Below are 15,413 nucleotides of genomic sequence, written 5' to 3'. Positions count from 1 at the left end.
TGAATAAAGTGGTGCTTTTATAGGTCTGTGCTGGGAAACAATGCAGTGCTGCTGCATCTCAAAAACATCTGTGTGTTTTGTGGAATAGGGCTGCTCTTCATCACACAACACGTGTGCTTTCATGTCATTCTGCTAGAACTGGCCTTCAGTGGTTTGCACTGAAGAGAAGAGAGCAAAATACAGAGTGACATCTGAATAGGATGACAAAGGGAAATTAGAAACTCCTTAGAGTTGTAAATCCGTAATAGATTTTACAAAACATTAGTACAAGTACTGCTATAAATGAATTTTTATAAATGGGCACAATGCAGGAAGTCTGTAAGTCTGTGCTATGTGAGTGTATATAAAAATGTCAGAAATAGGAATTATTTTTTAAAAAAATTGAGTCTCAGGGTAAAAACTCTGACCTCAGTGAGTTCATTGAGTGATTAATGTCTGTGGGGCCAGCATTTTACTCCATCTGGATAACAGCACATAAAGTTTGCTGATTTAAAACTATTTGGGACACAGTTTCTTCTAGAAGAAAGAAATTTCTAGCCTCTGGTATTTTCAGAATCTGCCCTGTCCTCAGTCATTTGCATAAGACTGACTCTGTTTGCTCTTGTTTATCAGATACTCCATTTTCATATTTTTAAACATTTCAAGAGTGATTTTATCACTGTTTCAGAATTGCAAAGTAGCTTTTTCGACTTGCCCTTTCCAGATATGGTTCTATTAATCATTAAAATAAATTTGATATGTTCTATCGAACTAAGTGTAGCCGTATTTATGACACTGAGGTCATAAATATTTTTGTCTCTGTAAATGTTTTTTGTCTCTCCTAAATGTCTTCATGATAAGGCAGAAAAGTTTTGTGTTACTGGAGTGCCAGGAGAAGCTGTTGGTGCCCATGGCAAGGTCAACGCTGTTGGGCTGCAGGGTGCCTGGGGAGGATATGGGTGGTTCACCACTTGCACATAAAGCTACTCAGCAAGAAGAAAGTCTGTGCTTAGCTGTGTACCTTCCATTAAATTAAATTTTGCCTAGCAAAACAAAGAAATCTATTGTACTGACCAAGAAATTAAAGTACATTTCTTGGACAAGTCAAAAAGGTGGGAAGACTCAAGCCACCATGCTGACTGAGGCCAGTAATAAAAGCACTTGCATCTTGCTTGTGCGAACTCCAGCAGTGTTACAGCCCTGCAGAACTGCCTCTGCCTGCAGCTGTGTCTTTGCCTCTGTTTTGGGATGACTCAAATTGCTCACTGGGCTGAGCAAGGAACAAAACTTACCACTATGGGGAGTGCAGCACACAAGGGCGGCTTGGCAGGAAACAGGGCACCCCTATGCTTCCCAGAGAGGAATCATAGAATCCCTTAGGCTGCAAAAGATGGTTAAGCTATACTGCCAAGTCCACCACTAAACCACGTTGCTAAATGCTACATCCACAGGTCTTTTAAATACCTCCAGTGATGGTGACTCAACCACTTCCCTGGTTCCACCACCAGTTCCCACTTTAGCAGTGGGTACAATGCACCTCTTCACAGTGTCAGGTATGGCTCTGCTCAGTTAAACATCCTGCCTCCTTAGGGAAGCCTGCCTGTGGAAAACCTAATGCAATGGGGAGCAGGAAGGCACTTGGCCTGGAGAGGTCTGTATAAGCACTGGGCACACTGTGGTTTGCACAAGCACTGAGACAGTGGCAGGAGGACTGGTGTGCCACCTCCCCAGCTGCCAGGGCTCATGCATTCATGCAGGGCTCCTGCCAGGGTTCTTGCACTCCCCCCCCTCCCGTGCACGGGTGCAGATGCCCATGTGCACTGTGTCTAGACATGTGCATGTGTGTGCTGTGCTCTGCACATCAGCTTCTCCTTATTCCTGCTCCCTCCTACAGCCTGGCAAATCACCACCAAGCAGGAGTGGGAAGCAAGCAGGGTGCTCCCGTCCCGAGCCACCCCAGATGAGCTAATTCCCTGGAAAGTATAGCTTGCAGCAGCAGCACGTGGAAGCACTACCTCATCCCAGCCTTAGACAGCAGAAAGGTGTCAGGTCATTTTAGAGACAAGATAGGAACATTCCTCCTCCTAACCTGGGTAGAAGTAAAATATCATGGTCTGACTTCAGCTTAATAATTATTTCAGCTCTTCAGAGTATGATAGAAGGGCAAAATATGGAACCTTCCTTTAGTGAACAATTTCATTCTTTCAGCTGGGTTTTCTATTGTTCTGCCTCAGTTCAGTGACAGCCAGCAGCTCAAACCTGCTTGCACATTAATCCTTGCACGAACAACATGTGTTGAGGCAATCACTGTGGCTGTATTCAGCATGCTTATTCAGCTTAGTTTTAATAAATCCAGTAACAGACTTTCAGAGGCAATGAAGGAAAAAAGAATAATTTGGAAACAAAGCTGTTGAAAGGAATACAATGCACATGAAGTAGAGAAGAATGGGATTTTGGAAGTCTGTGCAGCTGTTTTATTTCTTTAGAGGATTTTAATCAACCTGATTACACAGGGAAGCAAAGGAATTTTAAAAACAGTATGGTGATAATTGGTAGAGAAAACAAAGGGGTGTTTTCCCTTTCTCACATCCCTCACTTTTGTTTTCTCCCTTTCATGTGATTTTACAAGTAAAAGTATCCTATTAGCTCATTTTAATTAAAAACTATCCATGCTAGGGTTTTGCTAGAGAAGCAATTTCAGTCTTTGTCCACTATATCATTTAATCAAAGATACCTTAAACGCTTTCAAGATTGCCGTGGCTGCACCAATCTAACTGCCATCAGTATAATGGCTTTCCCAGGGGATTGGAGAAAATCCTATAATTGGACATGAGCCCATCCTTTCAAGTGGGATTAGCTGCTCTGCTGCAGTCTTCCCCTAAATTTCAGGGTCTGCCGTTCTTCTCTTGTTCCTTCTGTACTTACTGCTGCAAAGCAACCCTCCAGTGCCATCTTTAGAGCTGAGCGACACAGGCACAGCCAAGGAAAGGAGTGTGGAGCTGCACTCCTGCAAAAGGCCACCTTTCTGCATCAGTGGGAGCAATTGGTGTCTGGTTAAAAGTGGGGGTGACCCTACACCATTCCTTACAAAAGAGAAGTGTATGTGTGTAGTGGGAATTTGGGACTTGTCACTCCTAAAGGCTTTTGGATGGATTTTTCCAGCAGCCTCTTCCTACCTACACCCTCTCCCCAGTGGTGTGCATATCAGGGCCCTTAAGCAAAGCACCAGCAGCATTTTCCCTGCCCCAGCAGCCATATTCTGCATATCCCACCTGGAAGCCTGAGGCTTGGCTGCTCTCTTATCCTGCAACCCTGCTGTGTGCTGACCCTGCAGCACAGCCGACTCACACAGCCCTTCCTGCAAGCCCCCTGCAAGCAGGGCCTTTCACCACGGTGCAGACACAGAGTGGCTTCCCCATGGTGCACCAGAAGATCAAAGGGCCCTCAGGCACACCCCTGTGAGCAAAGATCACAGAAATCTTGAAAAATGTGGGACTTCACGTGCTGCCTTGCTCTCTGCCTGCTTTTATACATGAAAGAGTATTTGCTCCCTTCTATCCAGAACCCAGAGCTGTCCCTATACACACCATTTTTGCTCTGTTACATGTTAGATGGAGAAATTTAGGTCAAAATTTAGCTTTGTCTTCTCTGTCAATAATAATGGTTCCCTAACTAGTTTTTTCAACTGTCCTCCAGTGTCAAAACTTTTCAGAGCCTAACTTTTAGCGGACTGGTGTTTGCAAATTATTCAAGTGTTTACATTGCCAAAAGCAAAGGAAGTCCAAAAGAAGAATGCTTAACTTGGGTGGGGGAAGAACTACATCAGCACCAAGACCACAGGCACACTGTTCCCCTCCTCCCAACCCGTACCACGTCCGGGTCACCAGCAGCAGATGTGGCAGCACCAAAGCACCTAAGTGCTGACCAGCTTCCAGAGCTGGAGTGCCCAAGGGACCACGGGATGCTTTAGCTGGAGAGAGATGATTTCACACATGAAGATATGGGCTTCCATAATGGCTGATGTGAGTTTGATGCCTGTTGTGGAAAACTTTTGTCTTAAGGCATTTCCAGATCAGTTTGTTTGGCTTGTGTTATATTAGGTGACAGCTCAGGAAACAAAGACGGATCAGGTGGAATTGAAGGTGACAGGTCCTTCTCTTGGGGTGATTGAGTGAAATGTCCTTGGTGTCAAGAGGACAGTGGGGGAGGCTCCAAAAGAACAAACAGAAACACTGAATGTCTCCTCCTCAAAGTTAAATTTCCCAGAGTTTCAAGAGGGCACATGAAGACTGCCTAAGACTGGCTTGGTTCTGCTGGTGCAGAGGGTGGATATCACCAACAAATACAAGTTAGAAGGAACATTTACTTCCAAAAAGAGCTGGCTTTGGTATGTGTGACTTTAGAAAAAATTTCCAGACAATTCTCGCAGGAATTAACTAACCACAATTACGTAGTGCAGGAACTGGAAGAGCCCTGCCCTCTGCGTCCAGACAACATGTAAGAGGTAGGATTCAAGTGTGATAAAACAGAGAAGTGAAACTGTGATAGAGCTCTTGAATGTTTAAATGCAAGAGGGCATCAGCCAAAATACCACATGAAGTGAGAAACAGAAAGGTGATTCTCAAGCTGATGTGGGAAGAGGCTTCAGGAGCTGGAAAAACATGCATGATGCAGGAAATCAAGATTGTAATTGTCATATCATCCCAGAGGAGCATTTCACAGGGGCAATGTACAGCAGTGCAAGAGGGGATGTATAAATGGACAGCTACAAAGCAATGGACTATTTGCCATTTTAAGCTGTAACACAGCTGAAGACCTGCTGCCTCAGATCCCTGCCATGGAAAGAGAAATGTGCCTGAAGGCAGGGACTAAAGGAGGAGCCAGGCTGGCTCTGGGCATTAATATAACAAGCAGCAGATGTGTGATTAGGTATGTGCTTTGTTTTGTGGAAAATGAAGCGAAACTGGAACACTTTCCGTATGCATCACTGCAAAAAGTTCAAAAGAAAAAGAGATAAAACATTTGCCATCAAAGGCAAGAGGAGATAATTTTGGCAAGACAGCTGATATGAACTCTACTCTTAGCTCTATAGTGACAACCTCAGTCTGGAAAGTTACTTGAAAAAAAGGCAAGCATCCAGTCCTCCTTCGATAGTCACTGTTTTCTCTTTCTGCTATTTTCATACCTGATATACTTAATGAGAAAATGTCACAAATTTCTTGTAGCAAAGACAGTGAACGTGTTGAACTCTCAATGAGCTATAGCACAGTTCACATGAAATATGAAAATTAATACCTAGCAGCAAACTAAAATCTTTAGAGAAAAGATTGAGAACACATTTCATCTTCTTCTAGGGTTTTAATATTTGCATGTTGGAAATATTGTAGTCTTTCATTGTGAAGACTAAGAGGACACCCCTACTGTTTTCCAAAATTTTGTTCACACCAAGATTCTCCGAGGAAGTCCTGAGAGAGCAAGGATTTGAAGGACACAGTGCTTTGTCCCTTGAATATGTGCTCAACCATGGATAGGTTTTCTTTGGAGCTGTCTTACATCTTTCCAAACAATGATGTTTCATACTTGACAGAAATGGTAGCACTCCCAGTCATCCACATTTAATTCTGGGCAGCCTAATTAATAAAGTGCTTATCTTAATGCCTCATGGGAAAAAAACCCAAAACTTTTCCTAGTGAAAATAGATATAATGTGCTGACAGAATGTTAAAATATAATTGGTAATTAGTGTGCACTGGGAGTTAAAAATATAGAGCAAGAGTCAGAGTTTGGGAAAGGTTTTGAGATGCACAGTAACAAAAGAGAACAATGATTTTTCTTTCTCAGATGTCTCTTATAAGATGAATTTTCCATGAGCTGTTTTCTTTGAGGATTTGAAATCTTCCATGGAGGGTTGGCATCTGGAAATTGTCCCTTTCCATCTGGTTGCTGCTTCCAAGTCTTGAAAGATTTAGATGCATTTGGCTAGTTCCCTTGTGGAAATGGTTCCCGTGAGTTCTTCCTCAGAGTTTTTCTTACTACCAATGGGATGCATTTATCTAATTTACTGCAATATAAGAAAACAGAGAGATACCAGAAGAGCAGCTGGAGTTTAAATTAGCAAGGGATGTCAAGGACAACAAGAAGGGCTCCTATAAAGAATTGAAAAAGGAAAACTAAACAAATTGTGAGCTTGCTACTAAGTCCACCTAGAGACGGAGGGACAAAGGACATGGAAAAAGTGGAGGCAGTCAGTGCCTTCTTGCCTTTTTTGCTGTGCAAGACTGCCTTCAGACTCTCCTGCTCTTGAGGCTGGTTGCAGTCTCCTTTGCAGCAATACCCAGAGGAGAGGAAGACAGAGTAAGGGAGCACTCAAGCAAGCTGGGCATACCCAAGCCAGATGGTCCAGATGGGAAGTCTCTAGGAGCACCAGAGGAGTGGGCCAACATCACCATGTGGCTGCTCTATAGCAGCTTTGCAAGGGCATGACAAAGTTTATGGAGTGAGTCCTCTTGGAGGTCCTGTGCTGGTGCTTGAATGTCAAAGGGTGATTGGAAACAGCCTGCACAGAGTTACCAGCAGCATATTGTGCCTGATGAAACTGATTGCCTTCTGTGATGAGCCAGATGACTCACAGTGAGGACCATGGTGGAGCCTGTGTATTTTGACTTCAGCAAAGCCTTCGGTGTGGTTTCCCATGGTATCTTGATAGCCATATTGGTGAGATATGTTTGGCTGGTGAATGGATAATTGCCTGGACTATGTGTCTTAAAGGATTTTAATCAGCAGTACAATGTGCATCTCGTTGATTGTCGCTGTGATAGTCTTCAGGGACTGATATTTGGGACAGGACCATTTTATGTCTTTAAATTACCTGGATGATAGGACAGTGTGCACTACTCAGAAAATTCACACCTGATGCCAAGTTGTGTAGAGGGAGATATTTCTAGACTGGAGCAATGCATTGATTGACCCTCTTGAAGTTCAGCAAAGGGAAGTGCAAAATCCTGCACCTGGGAAGGGAGAATCTCTGCAACCATCTGGGTCAGGGACTAAGTGGTTAGCAGGCAACCTTGCAAAAAGGGAGCTATCAGTTCGGTGCTACAAGCTGAATTTCAATGAGCAGTTTATCCCTGTGGCAAAGGCAGCTAATCACATCCTGCACAGTTTTAGCAAAACCATACCCAGGGGTCCTAGGAAATGACTATTCCCATGTATTTGGCATTTGTGACGCTGCATTGAAAGTTCTGCATCCAGTGTTGGGCTCCCCACTGCAAGAAAGATATGGACCTCCTGGAGCAAGTCCAGCTCCAATCCCCAAGATGTTCATGGGGCTGCAGCACATGACATAAACAGAAGACCATGGGAATTGTTTTTTTCAGTAGAAGACAAGGCAAAGGGGAGAGTTTATTAGTGTCCACAACTATTTAATGGGAGGGTGTAGAGAAGACAGACCCAAATTCTTCTCATAGGAGTGCAGTGATAAGAGGCAACAGATAGAAACAGGGATAAGGAAAATTGTAAAAAAAAGTATGTAAAAAATCTTCAGTGTGAGGAAGGTCAATGACACAAATGCCTAACGAGATTGTGGAGTCTCTATCCTAGGAAACACTCAAACTCAACTGGAGACAACCTAGGCAACTTGCTCTAGATGGTCCTGCTTTGTGTGGGAAGTGGACTGGAGACTTCCAGAATTCTCTTCCAACCTGAAATACTCTGAGATTCTCTGGCAGTGTTAATCCTGTAATAGGAACACTGTATGAAACTAGAAGATGGTGGATTAGAGACCGACATAAAAGCAACTGTTTTGGTTAGCCATCTAGGTATGGGGATGTTGAGAACATTTGAGATGCAAAGGTAGACACAAGACCACTTTGGGATTTGTTTGACATGGTGAGCCAGTCATGCAAGAGGTGGGGGAAGGAGCTCATGGAGGGACCAAACATAATGACTGTGAAGCTATTAAGAGCCTTATGGAAAATCCTGACTCGTTGCATGGTAAATGCTGTTCACATAAAACTACAAGTGAGAAATGTGAGCAGCTTTTGTGAGAGAGATCAGCATTTCATGGTTGATAACTGTTTCTAGAGTGAGCTAGACTAACGTGCCACATCCAATGCTCCAGAGCCCTGAAAGGAGTTCAGCTTGAAACCTAAACAATCCCTTTGAGAAAGGGCAGGTGGTTCTTTCAGCTGTTCTCCTGTACAAATAGTAATTCCTGAAAAAACACAAAGTGAACAACCTTAAAAGATGGCTTATTTAGTGAAGTAAATCTTCAGAGTTTTCACTTGAAGAGCAATGATTTTTAAACTGACTTTGAACAAATAGTTTGTGAGACTGTTTATTGTGAACTGACTGTAGTCAGTGGCTTGCTCACTGTAGCTCTAGCCCAGATGTTTGCCTTGTATGTCCAGTATGACACCCAGCCTGTTCTCAGTGGCCTAAATGTATGGTGCTGATCCTCTTCTTTGGCGAGAGGCTCTAATTAGTACTGCATTTCTCAAAAAAAAAGCATTTTCTTTAATTGCAGAAGAAAATTAATTAATTCTGGGAATTAATTTTCATGATAACAAGTAATATTTCAACACATTATTATTTAGTATCTAGAAAATGGCTGGCAGCATCATGTCACAGGCTAGTTTTTCCTAGTTGTGACTTGCAAAATTCTTTTTTGAGAGGCTGCTAATGCACTCTGGCCAGTATCACATACCTAATAATTGCAAAGGACATACCTACTTGACTTCAGGATTTTCTTTAGTAAAATTGCTATTCTCAGAATTCTGAAAGGGCTGTGTCAAATGGAATCCTAGAATGCTTCTCCATAAACCCATTTTTATCAGCAAGCTCACAATACTGTTTGTGTCTCTGCTGACATATATTGATTCTAACTTTCCACGACAGAGATAATGGCTTTGCTAATGGCACAGTAAGTATCACAATTTACATCAGCTATAAATCATCAAGTATCTCTAGAGCATATAATCTACCACGAATGAGCTGAGTCATAAATTGTGTCCCTGTTACATTTGTGTCAGTCCAGCAAACCTGTATCACTTATCTCACCCCAGCCTACACATTTCAAAGTGCTACAGGGGAGGAAGAAAAAAAATAAAAATACGACAGATAACTCTAGAAATTGATTTTCAGACATGTAACAACACATCTAAGAAAGGTCAGCAAGTAAACTCCTTCTTGGGGTTGTTGGCAAAATAAAGCAAAATTGACACAAACTAAAAAAAAAAGGATGACAGCAAATTCATCTATCTGCCCCCTGGCTTTCAAGTGCACCTGTGGCCTCATCATTAGGAGGAAAGACATGGAACCCAGAGAGCACCACACACTTGGACAATGCATTAAAGTGGACTTTTTGTCCTTCATCACGAGCAGGTGGTTTTGCCTTCAGAAGTGGTGTGGCACTTTCCCAGCCTGCTGTGGAGTAGTTCTTCATGGGCAGCCAAGGAGTTAATTTAAATTATTTTCTGTCTGCTCCCTGCCAGGAAGATGAGCCTTCCTGGCCAGGGCAGAGGGTAGAGTGACCTGCTGCTGCAGGGGACACAAATGCAGCCTCAATTTTACATAACTGCTTAAAAAATTTAAGCTGTCATGCTTCAAGATGCAAGGACTTGACTGAATGGAGGGAGCAACCCTTGGCCAGTTTTCCACTAATCTCTGTCCTGACTGCTGTGCATTTTATCCATGTCTGACATTGACAAATGCAGTGGTTGTAAAAGCCTTCAGTAAAAGGAAAAGATTGAGGTAGGCAAGCAAATTAACACAAAGTTTAGCCTCAAGCTGTTCTCTGCTACATGTTTTCCTGGCATTCTTTCTGCTGGGGCAGTGCTGCTTTGGGACTCAGGACTGTCTCTGTGATGTGCTCTGCCATGTGGGCTTTTAAATTAGCTGGTATCTGGTCAGACTCTGGTTTTCTCTCCCATGAGCACCAGCACTTTTGAGCAGTGCACTTGTCAGGGTTTCTCTTCAGACTTTCAAAAGTTGTGCCTAAATTTGTCTTAGTACATAGACTATATAATGTCAAAGAAGTCACATTGGGCTCTTGGATAGTTTAGTTTAGCTTTAGGGGGAAAACAGATCACTCTGCTGGATGGTTTATCAGGTTTGAAAAAATGAATTGCTCTCTTTTTGTGGGTTTATACAGGGCCCTGGTGGAATTAGCTATGCAAGCCTAGTTTTGCTGATCATGGAATCATAGATTAGTTTGGGTTGGAAGGGACCTTAAAGATCACCTAGTTTTACACCTCCTGACCAGGGATGCCACCCACTAGTTCAGGCTACCCAGAGCCCTCTCCAGCCCGGCCTCAATCAGAAACAGAAGCAGAACCAAGCCTGACTGCATGAGATGCAAAAATAGTTGACGTGAAGTGACTTGACATGACTTGATGAAGTGAGTTACAGAACAGGCAAGTGCAGTACTGCCTTTCAGCATAGCTTGAATGGCAAGCTGGTTCCATGCAGAGTATTTTTAAATGTTGTGATATTTGTCTTAGGCCAGGAAAACCCAACAGATCACCCCACCCATGCTGCAGAAAGGTTTTCAGCTAACTGTGGAGGATGCTCATTCCAGTTAGCAGGCTATACAATACATACAGCTAACACTAACCTTGACAGGAACCTGAGATATTATTTTGCAGAATGGGTGTTCACGAATAACAGTTCTATCTCTTGATCTTTGCAAGCATCTCATTTTATTTAGAAGTATTTCTAATGGAAATTGGCGCTGTTAGCATAGACTGTGCCTATGAAAAATCTGTAAACAACAACACTGACATAAATTAAATTGTTGAATAGTGAAACAATTGGCTTATTTTGTGCAGTGACCTATGCTGAGACCCAGAAAAGCCATGAGAACCCCAGGTTACCCTGACTTCTTCAAAGTCATCATAAGATCCTTCACTATTCTGAGCAGACATGCACAAGCCAGCACATGGAATTTTCTTATTTTATGCAATGCAGACAGTTAAGCAAAAATAAAATTCTGAAGACAACACTAATCACAAAATCTATAAATTCCCTTCACGTTGGACCTGTGTAGTCATTTCTTTGGTGTTGAAGATATTTCATAGGAGTTTTGTTTGGTTTTTTAAACTTAAACTGTGCCCATATAAAGCTGCTGTCAAGCACAGATTCCTGGAAACAACAATTACTAGCTAGAATGCCTTCACATTCACAACTATGTCATGTCAGGGGTTTCTGCCCTGCTGTGTATGTTCCATTTTAAAGTAATAACTCATTTTCTTTGTAAGTGAATAATATATGATATTTAATATTTGAATAGCCCCTCACACTGTAAAAGAAAGTACATTTTGAAGTGTTTTACTCTTAAATAATACTATAATTAGTATGTGTTTCATTACAATGTGTCTCAAGAACCTTCCTATTCCTAAGGAGCATTCAATCAAATTCAGTTATTCTGGGGCTGGAACATGAGAACTACTGTGATAGGTTTATGATGCAGTGTGCTTGCTGTGGAATGGGAGCATCCTAGCTCCACAGAGAGCCATAGATAATTAAGTAGAACTGCTCTCTTCACAAAATGTTTTACATCTATGAAACAATGTACAGAATTTTCTCATTTCTTATAGGAGCACTCAAAAAGAACTAAAGCTCTTTTATTTTCTTTTTCTCCACCAAGATTGTTTTAGGTAGAGGCTATATTTCAACAAAAAATTTTCATTAAAAAAATAAAAAAGTTTTTGTTATAGTTGCCACCTCTTTTTGTTTCATCTTCAAAGTCAAATATTTTGCTTTGGGCCTTTACCCAAAGACTGCTATGAGAAATAATAGATGCTATACTGTTTGTAAAATGTTATTTTTATGTTCTTTCTATTTCAGCAAATCCTGCCCTTTTCTACTATTAAGAAAACTCCATGATTGGTATCTAAAAATATTTTTCAGCACAAGAAAAATGATCTTCACTTTCCTTTACTCATTTGTTCTTGACTAAAGTTTATGGGTACATTTCAGCTGAAAAGGAATTAATATCATCATTGGGACTCCCCTGTTATCAGTGCAAAGAGCTGTGGGTGGGAGGAGGGAAGATGAGAAAGGCATGATTGCCCCTCTATAAATAGAGTATTCTCTGCACATCACGGGTTCTGCACAGATGTCTGTCAATGACAGAGATGCTACTTCAGAAATTACTTAAACAGCTGCATTCCAGGCAGAGAGAAGACAATTAACAAATGGATTTGGGTTACAGAAACAGTTTGGTGATAGATGTTTGGATACAATCTTACTTTTTATTTATGGAATAAATGCTCTTAATCTGATTTCCTTCTATTATTTGCCAGAAGAGCATAAGTAATTATTTTCTAGGTGAATAGATCACAATCTAAGAGTCAATAATTTATTATTTTACTAGCACAAAGTAGATGCCTTTGAAGTGCTATTTGACTAACCACAGACTTTGTCCCTGGGCAAAGGACATGCACAATGTTTGATGAGGGAGTATATAAAATCTGAAACAGAGGGGCTACTTTCCAAGAAGAGGACAGACTTCTCAGGGAGAGCTTTTCTAGGAGTGTGTTGGTCCATCCCTGACAAATGTCCCTTATGGGGATGTATACTCAACTTTTTAAGTTTCCAAACCCAAAGTAAATTCCCTTCTGGAAATTCACTGGTAAACGAACAAGTCCTAGATTGTTATATAAACACTTTTGCCTAGAAAATAATTTTTTACATAATAATAAGCTACTGGATAACCTGGGGGAACATGAGACAATATCCAGGATTATGCAGTCAGATTAGGTAACATATTTGTGCCTCCTTGTCTTAAAACCTATGCATCCTTAATGATTCCCTAGATAACTTTCAGATTTTGATAATGAGTGCCACTATACACTGTTTAAATCAAATTGCTTAGAAGTACCATGGATAAGGGTTTACCTTGCTTGGTAGATCCCTCTCATTTCACTGACGGAAACAAACCTGGAGGACTCCTAAAGGGACTAGGATTGCACTACTTATTTTTGCAACTATTTCAAAAATATTTTAAATATTTTCCCTTTTTCCCCTGCTTTGCTAAATAATCTGTGTGGCTGTTCCAGACCAGCTGGCATTAGCAGGGGGCTGAGGAGCAGGAGACAAGGCAAGGGGAACTGGAAAGGCATTTCAGGGAGTGTGGGGAGTGAGGCAAGTGCAGTGGGAAGGAACCGGCTGCTGTGATTTAAAGCATGTGGTACATGTTAGCATGGAGCAAAATACATGCAGGGAGCTAATGGAGCTGGTGTAGTCTCTCAGAGGAGATAATTTAAGTATGCTGGATATCTTAACTACCTTTTTTAAAGCCTGGAATAATTTGGTTCTAATTTCTGAGCAGGGCCTTGTAGCCCACACAGCAGTAAGTCTTGATAATTATTAATTATATGTTTTTCCTCTGTTCTCTGTGACCTTGTTTGTAAAAGCTGTGAGGTAACGCTAGAATATTAAGAGGTTTATGGGCTCTGGCATGCCACCTAGCTGGAAAAGAAGAAAATATTTAAAGAACAAATGGCTAACAGAAAGTATAACCTTGAACTTTCACCTTCAGAAGGCACTGAAATGCAGAGTGCACTCATCCAGTGCACATGACCACTAAGGGAGTGAGTGATTTCCTGGTTTAGCTACAATTAAAATTCACACACACTCCCTTCTTTCAGTCTAGTCTAAAATGGCATCAGGCAGCAAAGGCATATGGCAAACTAGCCATGGAGGAACTTCTAGCTTGAAAACCTGCCTTAGCTTTATCCCAGCAGAGACCCAGATACTGCAGCTTTGGCTTAAACACTGCGGTGTATCACAAAAGGAAAGACTCAAGTACCATGGGGAACACAAATTAAATCTGAAGAGGAGAAACTTTGGTATGAAGTTTTTGTTTCTACTTCATTACCTTCTAAGAAGCTGCACTACACTCCTACTACAAGATCACTGTGTTCCTCTCCAAATGTGCATGTTAGTCTAAAAATCCAGCCTCCTGTAAATGTGAACACTTATGTTGTTTTTTATGTTGTACCTTGTGCCGGTTTGGGCAAATTTGGAAATATATCCTCTGAGAGAAGGCAGGTTACAACTATCCCTCCCCCACCAGGTTCAGGAAAAAAAAGAAATTTTCCTTGAAGGAGAGTGAAAGAGATAAAAACAATTTATTTAAGAAACACACAGAAAAAGGATAATAATGCTAAATAATAAAACCTCTGCTGTGGAGAGAAACCTTCAGAAAATTTCAGTCCTTCTGTAGATGTAGCCTCTTTCCCCCCTCCTTGGAGCTGGGTTGTGATGGGCCCACCTCCAGGGCCAAGGCCTCAGTGGAAAGTCCTCCCAATGTGTTCTGATGTTGAAACAGTCCAACAGAGAAAAAGGGAAAAAAAATGAAGTCCCAGGAAAACAAAAGTTCAACTCTCTGTCTCCCTCCAGAGAAAAAAGGCCGAAAGCTGGCTGGAAAGCAAGCAGGGTGCTTCCTCCGCTCTCCACCACAGAAAGCAGAACACATAGGAGTCTGTGTATCTCTGTCCCTCAAAACAAACTGTAAACTGCTTTCAAAGTTTTGCTGGGCTTTTTTTCTTTCCCCCCTCTCAGGCTCTGTTTAAAGGCACAGAAAAGGCAAAAAATTAATTTCTGGGCATAGAACAGCGATATGGGATACAACATCATAAAGTCTCCCCCAAGACAACCTACTTAAAGAAATGCTGCCCTTTGATCTTTCTCCAGTTGCCTGACTCCCCCCAAAATATTTTTTCCCTAATAGAAATAATGAAGCAACCTGACTTGCAATAGGAGAACAAAGTTCTGGAAACCATGAAAGCAGCCTGTTTGCCACAGTTACAAAGAAAAAGTATAACTGGACCTGGATTTCAAGACACTGAGGAGATACATATTGCTTTTGACTCCTCTGAAAAATCAATTGGCCTTCAGTCCTTGACACACTCAAAGAAAACATTTCCTTATTAGCTTTGTCTTGGTTTTCTTCCACAGGTTTGGAACATAATGTCATTCTCTGCATGGTAGCTTGTGCAGTAAGTGAATTGCAGTGTTGGGAAGAGGCCCTGAGAAGTTCAGACACTACAAAACCAGTGTCCACCCACGCTTTTAACATTACCGTACAACACAAGCACAGAATATCTCAAATTAAGTTAGAAATCTCAAACCTTTTATCTCCTGCCCTTTTGACTAACAATGTAATGTGTTTCTCAGCTCTTTAAACTGCAGAAAGTGGTCTCACTAGAGTAGCAAACTTCTGGGGTAAAAATTTATGCACAATGACTAGTAACAGAGGAAAAAGAAAGGCAGTTTTGTGAAAGCACAGATGTCTGCTGCAAAAGGTAGATTGGCTAGGCAAGTTAGGGCACTAATAGGTCACCCTTTCTTGCCTGAATAATATTTTAAACACATCACTGTTTGCAGTGTGATGAGTGCTGCAAAGAGGTCACAGCTGGCTCTCAGAGCTGC

Source organism: Aphelocoma coerulescens, chromosome 1 (genome assembly GCF_041296385.1).
Source record: "Aphelocoma coerulescens isolate FSJ_1873_10779 chromosome 1, UR_Acoe_1.0, whole genome shotgun sequence".
NCBI lineage: Eukaryota > Metazoa > Chordata > Aves > Passeriformes > Corvidae > Aphelocoma > Aphelocoma coerulescens.
This window is presented reverse-complemented; position numbering follows the sequence as displayed.